Consider the following 14,694-nt stretch of genomic DNA (forward strand, 5'->3'; position numbering starts at 1 on the left):
GAATATCTAATTATTAAAAATAAAATTCTTCTGAACACAATGTATAAACTCAACAGTCATGTCCTAAGCAAAGTACTACTACTATACTTAGGAGTTAGCATCAGTCACAATCTATCTTGGCATGATTATATTGTAACATTTGTAATAAAGCAAACTCAACTTGATATGTGCATGTTTGCAAAGAAATCTCAGACAGTGCTCTCCTAGTAAATTTCTCACTTACTTCACAGTGTTTATTTTGAAGTACAGTAAGCTTATATTGTTTGGTCCCCTATATACTGTACGTATGTTTAAAAAGAAAAGATAATGTAATATAACAAATGGTATTGTCTCAAAAAAACTGGCAATCATTAGAAGAAAGAACTAATGTCATTATTACTATGTTTTACGAACTCAAGGTTTAGTTTTGGTATTATATGCACACAACATCACATTATTTTTATGGTATGTGCATACAGTGTAATTCATGATCAACTTGCTGCTGCTACTAGCTACTGTTATCTGCTGCTAATATTCAGTGTATAGTACTAGTCATTATATATTTCCAATGTAAATACAGGGGTGTGCCAAGGGAGGCTTTCAAGGGTTTCAGGAAACCCCTATTGAAATTGTCAGTAGCAAGCAAAGCCCATGTCAGTGTGTTGCCGCTGATTTGTTGACAAACACAAATCAACACCAGTACATCAAAATGTATAACAGTGTAGGATCTGGGAGGAGTACAGCCGTCCCCAAACAACTCCCAAACAATATAATTATTATACAAATCGAGATACTGTAATAGAGCAGTCAGTGAAATATTGTAATAGAACAGTTACTGTATGTAACACTATTAATTTGAATATTAAGTTTAGAAGGTCTATAAGACACCTATATAAATCCTCTACAATTGCTTGGTATGAAAACTAGCATCTGCAGCATTATCCCATGGGCACACTTAGCCTGCTGTGCAAATGAAATGCACATGGTCCTTCGTATGCAATTCTATATGAAAATATACTTTGGCTCATGACTGAACTACTCATGACTGCCATTGATTACCATAGCTCTTGATTACCATAGCTCTTGATCGATTTGCATATACTGGGTAAAGTACTAATGTTAACTGGCGTGGTACTCCATAGTTGATCTATTTGCTGGCTAGATACAGTAGTTAGAACTGAGTATATTATGATACTACAAGATACCACTGACACTGCTTGAAGGTTCTTAGTTACTAATTTGTTAAGCTGCATTACTGTACATGTAGTTGTGCCATGTTATACTGATAGTAAAATATCAGAAACTTTTAAGTATATATGGAACATAATTTATTGTTTTACTAACTAAAGTTTTAAACTCTCAGTAAAACATTAGTGAATGCCGGCAGGTTTATTGAAATACTAGTAACATAACAAATAATTACCGGTAACTGTTCCATATACTGTGGATATACCACTCTTATAAACTAAGAAACTTCAAGCAGTGTGATGGAGACAAATAGTAACAATTTGCAATTGGTTTATAATTTGTTAATGATACAAGGTGTGTGTTGTGTGTGATTGTGTGAGTGTGAGATCATGTATAGCTTGACTAAAAGTTAACTAATATTGTCTATAAAAAATTAAATCTTCATCAGCAATAGTTACATTGCATTTAGGCTTCTCTGACAGTAGCAGCCTAGCTACTGCACCCAACACACATATATACAATCCAAATCCACTTAAATGGAGTTTTTACTAACCCCTGTCTTTAAAATGTCAAAGGTTTCTCTCCAAAATGTCAGAGACATTAGTCAGATCGAAACACTCTAATAGAACAGTCACCTATTATACAATTGGAGCAGTAAGAAAATCTGAGGGCCACGCTGAGGTATATTTACTTCAGAAAGACTATTGATATGTGAATTTCATTGAATACAATACTGATTACACGTGATAATACATTGGCTGATCGTTATATTAGAGTAAGTGACTGCTCTATTAGAGTATTTCGATTTGGCTAACATCCTGGACATTTTAAAGAGAAACTTTTGACATTTTTAAGACTTGGGAATAGTCAAACCCTATTTAAGTCGATTTGGATTGTGTATATGTGTGCTGGGTGCTGTAGGTAGGCTGCTACTGTCAGAGAAGCCTAAATGTAATGTAGATATTCGGGCAAAGATCAAGGTGTGGTCATCATGCATGTATCTATTTACTATTGAACGGTAGCTGATGCTCTCAATAGAGCAGTTTCAAAACCATGGTAACCAAAAATTACGCAATGGACCACACCCAAATCGCCATGTTTTTGTACCAGATTGCTTGATGTTGCAAGTTGAATTCCTCGCTAAATCCATGCCAAGACTTATTAATACGTGAGTACAATAGATGCCAGTGATAGAATAAAATGTGCAGGTGAGTTATTAGGCATTAAAAGATACGTACTGCCTCCCAACAGGGCAGTTTCGAAGGAAAGAGAAATGCGTAAAAATGGATTTGGCCAAATTACGACCTATTCACCGCCCAAAGGTGGTTAAAACTAGGGGAAACTTACAGTATAGGTCTTTACCCAGCACCACAGCAGCGTACAGCCACATCCAGCTATCCCAGGATTAGCCAGAGCTCCTGAAAGGCACGAGACCGGTAATGGCGTACTACCAAACTGTGATAAAACGCCAGCAAAAGAAGACTCTTGGTGGTGAATTTTGCTAGAGTTAAGTTTTATTGTCGAAATCAACCATCAGTTAAACTTTAGCGGTCTTATTTTGCTGTCTGCTTTTTCACACGAAGTGGGAATCCCAGCACATGAGCGATTCTGGCTAACTAGGGGATAGCTCGATGTGGCTGTACGCTGCTGTGGTGCTGGATAAAGACCTATACTGCAGGTTTCCCCTAGTTTTAACCACCTTTGGGCGGTGAATAGGTCGCAATTTGGCCAAATCCATCTTTACGCATTTCTCCTTCCTACGAAACTGCCCTGTTGGGAGGCAGTATGGATCTTTTAATGTGTAATAACTCACCTACATACTTTATTCTATCACTGGCATCTCTTTTACTTACGTATTAATAAGTCTTGGCATGAATTTAGCGAGGAATTCAACTTGCAACATGAAACAGTCTGGTACAAAAACATGGCGATTTAGGTGTGTCCATTGCGTAATTTTTGGTTACCATGGTTTTGAAACTGCTCTATGTTCATAAAAATAGCTTTGAATTCGATATAGGTAACTATTTGATTTGCACAAGTTTCACATGTGGCCGAATTTAAGATTGCTCGACCAGGGGCGTAACTAGCCAGACGGTGGTGGGGGGGGGGGGGGCAGGCATCCCCCACTCGACATTGTTCATAATTGCACAAAAGGCTAATGGCCCAATGATGGGCTAGCCAACATACGGTGTCGTATTATTACAGCTTATCTACATAACTACTTCATTACTGATTGCTACTTATCAATGGAAATATTTTCGTCGAGCATCATCGCACGTGCCACAACTGTACTCCAACAAATTCGTCCATAATTCCAGTAGAACTATATTGTGAATATTTTAGTATTTTATATTTTATAATTGTAAGACTCATATGCATGAGCATAGTACAATGATTAGTTACAAATTAAATTAGAATGTAAGTAAATAAGTAAGTAAATTAATTAAGTATAAGTAATTAGTACAAATACAATGTGTCACAGTTACTTACGTCAGCCACAGTCTGTGCTGCAGTCCTAGCACACTGGCATAGTATGACGAGCTCACTCACTTCAGCGTAGACGAAGGGGTGATTTGATATATTTGTACCAAATTCTCAAAGGCAGTTATGATATAGAAAATCATTTATTTACCCCATCCACTTCTACTGTAACAAGAGGTCACACAAGGAAATTATTCAAACATCACACTAATTCGTATACAAGATCTAATTTTTATAGTAACAGAGTAATCAATGACTGGAATTCATTACCCCAATCTATTGTTGATTCTCCCTCTGTCAATGATTTTAAAACACTGCTGGACAGACACTATAGTAATTGCTTATTTGATTTTGTATAGTAATTAGAATAGCTAAGTACATAATAATTATTAATTTTGTTTATGGATGTACAGGCATAAGCCTTTATCCTTAAAATACAAATACAAATACAAATACAAAATTCAGCCGGCGAAATTCAAACGCCATGTATTGGCACGAAATCCCAACTCTATACCTTTCCGTTAGCAGAATTTGTAAGCTTGTGACGGATCATCTGACTGACTGACAAATTGAAAAAAAATCAGTGCTGGTCACTGTAAAGCGCTAATAATAATAATAATAATAATAATAAAACTGGCATACCACTACACTGTACGAAGATCCGGTGTGATTAACTCGGGAAAATAAGGTTGGTCCATTTAACACTTTATCACCTCGTAGATTTGTAGCATCATTGCATATCACATGTCACTTCTGAGTTGCGACTTTTGCGAAGTCACTTTGAGCGGGTCATCTGTCTTTAGATTCGAAAAATGCACTATCACGTGAGTAGTATAGGGTAAATATAGAATTGCGTCTAATATTTTCGTTGGCGGTGAAGGCATAGTGTCTACACGGGGAACCCCTCAGGCCTGGGGATTCGGACATACCTTATTTTTAGCGCATCGTTTTATTAATTGCTTGTAACGCGCAAGAAATCATCGTATTATTATCACCATTGCTCGCGTAGTAGCGCAAAAACAGTAATTTGGAATGCGTGTCAGTTACTGGAAAGCTTGTGACGGAAGTTTTAAAAAACATTACTTAGTGACGGGGGGGCAAATGCCTCCCCTTGCCCCCCCCCTTGGCTACGCCACTGTGCTCGACAGAGGTGACTTTGGAGCTTTGTAATTCACAGCCAATAAGGACTAAGCCAAATATCTGCATATATTTTTAGAGCATAAGAGTTGCTCTTTCACATCAAGCACAGAAAGACTTGATCAGTTTCAAGCATTACGAGCAGTACCACTCGACCGATAATACATATTTTTTCCTAGAATGGAGAACATTCGGATAGGTCACTTTTGCAGCTCCTGCAGCCAGATGAAGAAAGCTGCAGGTCTGAAATTTTGCATGCAAGAGTTTATGGTCTAGACCTCTCCAAAGGAATAGCAAGAGCAGAAATTTTCTTTGTGGGTTTAAAGAAAAATTGCGTCCGAACCGATGGTGGTCGAACATTAGTGGCTTACTCTACTGTCTTGCTAGATATAGCTACTCACTTCGCAATTTTGCTCCTAGCAAGCAAGAAACGATGAGAAGGAAATACATCAAAGGTCTCAATGTAGGCACCATGGCAATACACTACATATGCTACGATACCCTTGGAATTACCCTTTACGAAACCACGAACTATCAGGGTTAGGTCAGTTTTAAAATATATCATAAATCCGGATCGTTTCCGGAGTCACGTGTCACGTGTAAATGTAAAGTTAGTTCAATTGGTCTTTACTACTAGTGGTGATGATAGCTCCAGTGATGTGGATAATCTTTTTGTTATTGCGTGTTTTAGAGGCACAAGGTGAGGATAAAATATTAATGTAGTTACCTATAGTAGGGTCCGCAACGCGAAAAATCGATATCCTCCAATCAACTACCTAACTATTGTCATGTGTTAGGCTAAGTGTAACTTAAATAACACCAGCGTGGCAGCCAAGTTTGTCACTTTCTTCTGGTAGAAATTGGTACAAATGTCTTAAAATCGCGTGATTTTTCATTGCAGCGTTCGTAGGGTACTTCGTATGCCACGATATTCACTCTCAACATTGTTCAAGTATAGTCTATCATCAACTAAAAGTATTGGTGGTTTGATTTTATTGTCAGTTTCTGGTGGCATCACGATCTGTGCAGCTTTTTGGCAACAGACAAAATGTTTCTTCCTCTGGAGCACAGAACAAGCAGAGCAGCAACTGCGCCGTGGGTCAGCAATGACCAGTACTAGGTAAAGTACCTGCATGCAGAGTATGGTCATAACTGAAGCTTGTTAGCCATCTGGCTGAAGCATCTATATGCTGAAATTCTGCCAAAACGACGCGATTTTTTTGTAAACAAACACCAGAATGGTTGATACATCAGTGAGATAGCCTCCAACAGCAAGGATACGAAGCTTATAAACACCTAACAATGCGGCTATTTCACCCAATAAACGCACAGAGCAACCCAATGCATAAAATAGGCACTCACATGTTCGATATTCAAATCTCGAAAAATACAAACATAATCTATTCCAATGACCTTAAAATCACTTGGAATCAAGTGACAATCAGTTTGTGTGCATTACGTTCAATTCAATTCAATTCAATTATTAGCTTTATAGTGCAATGTTACAGGTGTACATGGTTGTACAACAATAAAAGTGAGTTTGTATACAATTGCACTAAAGGTAATTTGGTAAGTACCAGATCCCATAACTTAAATTAAGTACTTATCATTACTTATATAATTACAATTAGCTGCTAAATGTATCAAAGTTAGGTGGCTTGGGATGTTTGGCTACAAGGACATGTAAAATGGAAACTATGCTGGTTGTCTGGATTGAAGTTTCTTATAAAATGGTGCCATAGGATTTTAGTTAGTTGAAAATTAATGGTAACAAAGGGTTGAGTTAGGTCAATTACTGGTAAGCTGTTGAAGGTTCGAGGAAGTCTGTTGAAGTAGAAGTTTCTTTGTTGATTAGATGATGTAAAAACATGTTCAAGTTTGTTACTGGAAGAAGACCTAGTAGAATGATGACAGAATTTGATGAAGGTCTGGATGTTGAAATGATCAAATGGATTTTGAATTGATTTTATGAAAAACAGAATGTCACACTGGTCATAAATATACATTAATGGTAGTAGGTTGAGCTTGATAAGGAGAGTTTTATAATCAGAAACATAATCGTTGAGGATGTATTTGGTAGCTCGGCGCTGTATTCTTTCAAGAGCAGAGATATCATGGATAAGGTAGGGATGCCACAATGGGGAACAATACAGGAGCTGAGACCTTACTAGTGCTATGTACAGAGTTCTTTTAGTTGTAGTGTTAATAGAATGGCTGAATGTACGTCTAAGCAATCCTAGGGTTCGATAAGCTTTGGATGAAATGTGGTGATAGTGGTTTCTCCAGGACAGGTCAGTAGATAGAATGATACCAAGGTCACGATGGGTGTTACTAGATATTATTGAGGAATCGTCAATGTTGTAAGAAGTTGGGAACTTTGTATTAAAGGAGAGGTGAATAAATTTCTTAGTGTTAAAAGATAGGTTTGAGTCTTGAGACCAGTCAAATAAGGAGTTGAGGTCATCCTGGAGTTTGATGGAATCAAGTAGTTCAAAAATGAGTTTGTAGCATTTAGTGTCATCTGCAAAAGATAAAGCATTGGAGTGATGAATGGATAGATATAAATCGTAGATGAAAACTAAGAACAAAAGTGGGCCAAGGATGCTCCCCTGGGGCACACCTGATAAAACTGGAAGTAGAGTTGAGTAGGAACCATTGAGTCGTACACATTGGTATCTATTGTAGAGATATGATTTGAACCACCACCACAGGTTGCCAGTAATGCCAATTTGCCACAATTTTAAGAGTAGTTCATTGTGAGGAACTCGGTCGAAAGCTTTGGAAAAATCTAAATAGATTACGTCTGTTTGGGTTTTGTGCTCATAAATATCTTTGAGGAAGATAAGAAGTTGTTGCAAAGTTGAGCGCCCTTTCATGAATCCAAATTGTGAGGTAGAGATACAACTAGAAATAGATTTTGTAACTTTTTCATGAATAATATGTTCGAGTACCTTGGACACAATGCAGAGTAGGGATATAGGTCTATAATTAGTAACACAATTTTTGTTGCCAGCATCTCGATTACCCTATGATGCCATCACAGCATAACACACACTTGTACTGGCCTAGACCACGTCTGAGCGAACAATTAGCAGAAATATTTACAAAAGGAGCACACTGCATGGTTCCTATTCAGAAATGAAAGCCATTTCATGGGTATCTCCGCGATTTGAATTTCGATCACGTGAGTGCCTATTTCATGCTTTGGATTGCTCTATGCGTTTACTGGGCGAGATAGCCGTATTGTTAGGTGTTTATAAGCTTCTTTTCCTTGCTGTTGGAGACTGTCTCACTGATGTATCAACCCTTCTGGTGTTTGTTTACAAAAATCACCTCCTTTTGGCCAAATTTCAGCATATAGATGGCTCAGCCAGATGGCTAACAAGCTCCAATTATAACCATGCTCCGCATGGAGGTACTTTACCTAGTACTGGTCATTGCTGACCCACGGCGCAGCTGCTGCTCTGCTTGTTCTGTGCTCCAGAGGAAGAAACATTTTGTCTGTCGCCAAAAAGCTGCACAGATCGTGATGCCACCAGAAACTGACCAATAAAATCAAACCACCAATACTTTTAGTTGATGATAGACTACTTGAACAATGTTGAGAGTGAATATCGTGGCATAAGAAGTACCCTACGAACGATGCAATGAAAAATCACGTGATTTTAAGACATTTGTACCAATTTCTACCAGAAGAAAGTGACAAACTTGGCTGCCACGCTGGTGTTATTTAAGTTACACTTAGCCTAACACATGACAATAGTTAGGTTGTTGATTGGAGGATATCGATTTTTCGCGTTGCGGACCCTACCTAAGCTAGGTACAGTAGCTAGATGTGAGTATCTTTCAGCTGGCTATGGCATACGTACTAAGCTATCTTGCAATTGGTTGTAGTGAGGTGAGGGTTGCAGCAATAGCTACATAATTACGTACAGTAGCTACAGTTGTAGTGGTTAGAAACTTTTATTTAATATGCACGACTAACAACTGTCAATCATTAGCTAGCTAGCTAAATTCAAATATTTATATGTTTTCTCCTTTTCCTTGTCAACAACACTTCGGTCCATCATGCACACAAGTAATGTAGGTTTGTCTCTTTCTCTTGTCTACATAAAACAAATCAGGTCGTCTGGCTGATATAGTTCTCAAAATATAGTGTCCTAACCAGCTAGTGCAAAGCGCTTGGTATTAGGCTGCAACTGAGCTGTTTGCAGCCAAGCTGAGGAGTTAATATTCCTGTCAAGTACTAACTGTGCCCATTGGCCATGTAAAGGATTGTTGTATATACCACTGTTCAGTATGCTGTGCCACCACAACTGCCTTAGTTATAGAAGTGTCCTCTCCCATCAAATACTCTTTGACTTTAATCATGGTCGGGTCTTCATGGCAACCAACATATGTAGCCAAGGCACTCTTCACTACATCAGAAACTGCCAAAAAACCTCTTCCACCCTTTTCCATGGCACATACAGTCAATCAACATCAGCGCTGGGGTGAAGAACCTTGAATAAAGTCATTTAATTCCTAGTCAGCCTATCTAATTCTATACCATCATTAACTGTCCAGTGGATGACACCTGAAGCATAATGGACTGCAGGTATAGCAAATCCATTCATTGCTATGATCTGATTGTGGTCACTATGTTTTGATTGTAGTATGGCCCTTGGGCGGCATTTGTAGGTGTCAATAATTACAGACTTAACCTCATTGTGTTGAAAATCAGTTCATTATAGCACACCCAAATACTTATAAGAGGATGAAACAGACAGAGCCTCAATTGTTCCCTACAATATATCTGCCTCTGTTAATGATTAGTGTAGCACACTTCACTACCAGAGAAGTATGCCATGAAACGTCTATGATTTTTCCATGAAATGTTAAATCTCCCCTATGAAATGTACCATGAAAGTTGATTCATGTTATACCATTGGTTGTTTCATGGGCCATGAAATGCATCTATTCATCAGGTTATCATGGTAATTTCATGGTGTTGAAGAGATTTCATGGGTGCAGTACCCATAAAACATTAAAATTCATTGGATAAACCATAGATATTTTTATGGGTATTTCATGTTTATTTTCATGGAAATTTCATGCATTGTATCTGGTAGTGCTTATCAAACCTGGAGTTCATTCTGATATCTAACTGTATTAACCAACATCGTCATATCTGCTTCTGACTTTGAATAATACTATTATTATTATTTATGACATCATGTATGTATTATCTAATCAAAAACAGCCAAGCTGTAAAAAAAAGGAGCGCGGCCCTTGAAAAGGCTATGGTGAAAAAAGATGTGAAATCCAAGGTGGCAGCCAAGAAATGGCTGTGATGGTAGGTTAATGGTAAAAATTTTAATAACAACAATTCAGGTGAATTTGGTGCCGCTTGGTCAATTGGCACAAAATTCACCTGAATTGTCGTTATTAAAATTTTTACCATTAACCTACCATCACAGCCATTTCTTGGCCGCCACCTTGGATTTCACATCTTTTTTCACCATAGCCTTTTCAAGGGCTGCACTCCTTTTTTTACAGCTTGGCTGTTTTCTTGATTAGATTTTACTTCTTTTTGTATTTGTATACCCCAAAGCCGGCCCAGCTTTGGGGCTTTTTAACCTATATATTTTTCCTTACCACAGGGAAAAGAAAAAGATGAAGCAGATTTATAAATACTTTAACTCATTCTGATTTTATCAGTAAATGTACTAATTTTATATATAATGCATATATCAAGAGTTCATAATATAAAAAGGAGCATATATTTATTACATGTCAATTAATCCCCACAGGATAATTTGCAGCTGATCTCTCTACCGGGTGACTTGAAATGTAGCTGAACTCTCTACAGGGTGATCTGCCTGTACGTAGATGAACTCTTTACAGGATTCTCTCTACAGGGTGACTTGACTCTAGCTGAACTCTCTGCAGGGTTATCTGTTTGTAGTTGAATTCTCTACACGGTGATTTGTTTGCAACTGAACTCTCTACAAGGTTGACTTGTTTCTAGCTGAACTCTCTACAGGTAATTTGTTTGTAGCTGAACTCTCTACATGGTGGTTTCTTTGTAGCTGAACTCTCTACAAGGTAACTTCTTCTAGCTGATCTTTCTACAGGGTGATTTGTTTGCAGCTGAATTCTCTACAGGGTGATTTATTTGCAGCTGAACTCTCTACAAGGTGACTTCTTCTAGCTGAACTCTCTACAGAGTGATTGATTTTTTTGCAGCTGAACTCTCTACATGGTGGTTGTTTTGTAGCTGAACTCTCTAAAAGGTGACTTCTTCTAGCTGCACTCTATACAGGGTGATCTTTTCATAGCTGAACTCTCTACAGGATGATTTGTTTGCAGCTGAGCTCTCTACATGATGATTTATTTGTAGCTGAACTCTCTACATGGTGGTTTCTTTGTAACTGAACTCTCTACAGGGTGATTTGTTTGTAGCTGAACTCTCTACAGGGCGATCTGTTCGTGCTGAACTCCCTACAAGGTAACTTCTTCTAGCTGATCTTTCTACAGGGCGATTTGTTTGTAGCTGAGTTCTCTACAGGGTGATTTGTTTGCAGCTGAACTCTCTACATGGTAGTTTCTTTGTAGCTGAACTCTCTACAATGTGACTTCTTCTAGCTGAACTCTCTACAGGGTTACTTGTTTCTAGCTGATCTCTCTATAGGGGATTTGTTTGCAGCTGAACTCTCTACATGGTGGTTTCTTTATAACTGAACTCTCTACAAAGTGACTTCTTCTAGCTGATCTCTCTACAGGGTGATTTGTTTGTAGCTGAACTCTCTACAGGTGATTTGTTTGTAGCTGAACTCTCTACAATGTGACTTCTTCTAGCTGAACTCTCTACAGGGTGACTTGTTTCTAGCTGATCTCTCTATAGGGGATTTGTTTGCAGCTGAACTCTCTACATGGTGGTTTCTTTATAGCTGAACTCTCTACAAAGTGACTTCTTCTAGCTGATCTCTCTACAGGGTGATTTGTTTGTAGCTGAACTCTCTACAGGTGATTTGTTTGTAGCTGAACTTTCTACGAGGTGATACTTCTAGGTGATCTCTCTACAGGATGACTTGTTACTAACTGAACTCTCAACAGGTTGATCTGTTCATAGCTGAACTTTCTACTGGGTGACTTCTTCTAGCTGAACTCTCTACAGAATGATTGATATTTTTGTAGCTGAACTCTCTACATGGTGGTTTCTTTGTAACTGTACTCTCTACAGGGTGATTGTTTGTAGCTGAACTCTCTACAGGGTGATCTGTTCGTAGCTGAACTCCCTACAAGGTAACTTCTTCTAGCCGATCTTTCTACAAGGCGATTTGTTTGTAGCTGAGTTCTCTACAGGGTGATTTGTTTACAACTGAACTCTCTACATGATGGTTTCTTTGTAGCTGAACTCTCTACAAGGTGATTTCTTCTAGCTGACCTTCTCTACAGGGTGATTTGTTTGCAGCTGAACTCTCTACATGGCGGTTTCTTTGTAACTGAACTCTCTACAGGGTGACTTGTTTGTAGCTGAACTCTCTACAGGGTGATCTGTTCGTAGCTGAACTCTCTACAGGGTGATTTGTTTGCAGCTGAACTCTCTTACATGGTGGTTTCTTTGTAGCTGAACTCTCTACAAGGTAACTTCTTCTAGCTGATACAGAGTGACTTGTTTCCAGATGAACTCTCTACAGGGTGACTTGCATGTAGCTGAATTGTCTATCAGATTAACTGTTTGTAGCTGAATTCCGTACAGAATATCCTGCAATGTAATATAATTCTGTAATGGAGTAAGTTATAAACGTAGCTGAATGCTCTATTAGGGTGACTGTTCTATTAGAGTATCTCGATCTCGCATTTGCTACACGTAGTTGCCTTTCGAATTATAACTCAGTGGTTTGTAATCCGATTCTTCTGTACTACTGCAAGGACTTTCTATGATGATTATTCCAGCTACATACTCATTTTCAGCTCATTGCTCTAAGCGGTTTGCCTGATAGACACGAAAACTAATAGTATTTTTATTCATAAAAATCGATCGCGTAATTTTGACACAGGTCGGGTTTTGTGTCATATCTCCGTGGTCTTTATCCCGATTCCTTTCAAACCACAAAAAGGCACTCCTACGATGGTTGCTCCATCTACGTAGTAATCTTCAACTGATTCCTCAAAGGAGTTTACCCTGTAGGCGTGACAGACCTTCGACCTTATTTTACGCAAATAATCGGTAATAACTCCGTGAATGTTCATCGGATTCCTACCAAAGTTGGTACAGAGATCCGCCTTAATGAGCCCTTTAAGTGTGCCAAATTTCAGCCCGATCCGAGCACGCATTCGTGTTTTATGACGGATTTTACGAAGTGTGCGAAATGAAGAAGTATATAGAAGAAGAAAAAAACGAAGAAATTAAAACGAAATTTTGTTCGCTCGTATCTCGGAAATGGCAGGAGCGACTTTCTTCAAATTTGGTGTGTAGACTCCCCTTGCTGGCCGGCACCCCTCTAGCAAATTTGGTTTCAATCGGATAAGGGATCACAGAGCTACATAGGTGTGAAAATTGCGTTTTCTTTCTTCCTGTTAATATACTCACGGGTGGCACGCCGGCTTCTTGGGCCGCACGACACACTACCGTGTGTTTTGATTATTACTTGGTTATATAATTATGCCTAAAACATACATGTAATACTATCAGACAGTCAATAACAGGTGCTAAAGTGTTCATATATGAATAAATACGTGCACATGCAGTAATATAAATGCAGTACATACAATTTATAAACTGGTATTCACCCCCTCAACTTGGGAGCAACAAGCACCCAAGAGTTGGAGAGCTTGGCATAGATAGATAGATACTGTTCCAAGGAGAGCAGACGTACATATTCACGTTTATTATATCAAGCTGTTTGACAAAGGCATGAAACTTCTTTGCACCTGCACCTAGTGCTCTAATAACAACTGGTATGATCCTTGTTTTCATCTTCCACAACCTTTCAAATTCAATTCTCGAGCCCTTTTATTTAGATATTTTGTCATCTTCTATCTCATCAATTATTTTGTCTGCAGGGATGGAAATGTCCACAAGAGTAACTACTTTTGCTGTTTTATCAATGATAGTAATTAATATCTGATCACAATAGATATTGAAATTCCACAAAATCTTAATGAGACTGGTGTCAATGATACCTATTACTGTTATTATTATTATTAATACTATGATAACATACATGTATAGTATAGTTAGTTAGTTACAGAGTTCAATTATTGCAATGGTTGGGTGAGAACAAGTGTAAATAAAACAATACAGTAACACAGTGAAATAGAAATGTCATGCCAGTGTATTCAACTGTATTTGTTAAGCATACAATGTATGCGTTTTCTGTACCTGCAGCTGTTTACTATGGCGATTTATTTTGCTTTTGTCCTATAAAAGGCCTACAGGAGCAGGGGTGATTTATTTATCTATTGTAAAATAATCGAACTGTGGAAAAAGGTGTGACCCCAAAAATGTCAAGATAAAAAAGTCGTGAATCAGAGTTGGTGGCCATGCAAGACATGACTGCAATGATGTTATTGTCAATCAATATAATATTTTAATGGTGTGGTATGCTACACGTCATCTTTAAAATTAACATGGTTGCAGCCATTTCGTGGCCACCACCTTTGATTTTACAATTCTTTTTTTAACTGCATTCTTTTCACAGCTTGGCTGTTTGTGAATGGGTACTATAATGTAAGCCACAGCAAACCTGATATTACTGAACCCTCTATGTGGTCACTTGTAACACACTCTACAGGGTGACCTGTTACTTAGCCGAACACTATAAATACAGGGAGACTTGTTTGTAATAGAATTCTCTACAGGGTGACTTGTTATGTAGCTGAACATTCTACCTGTTTGCTTGTAACATAACTAAACTCTCT

The sequence above is a fragment of the Dysidea avara genome, chromosome 1 (genome assembly GCF_963678975.1).
Source record: "Dysidea avara chromosome 1, odDysAvar1.4, whole genome shotgun sequence".
Classification (NCBI taxonomy): Eukaryota; Metazoa; Porifera; class Demospongiae; order Dictyoceratida; family Dysideidae; genus Dysidea; species Dysidea avara.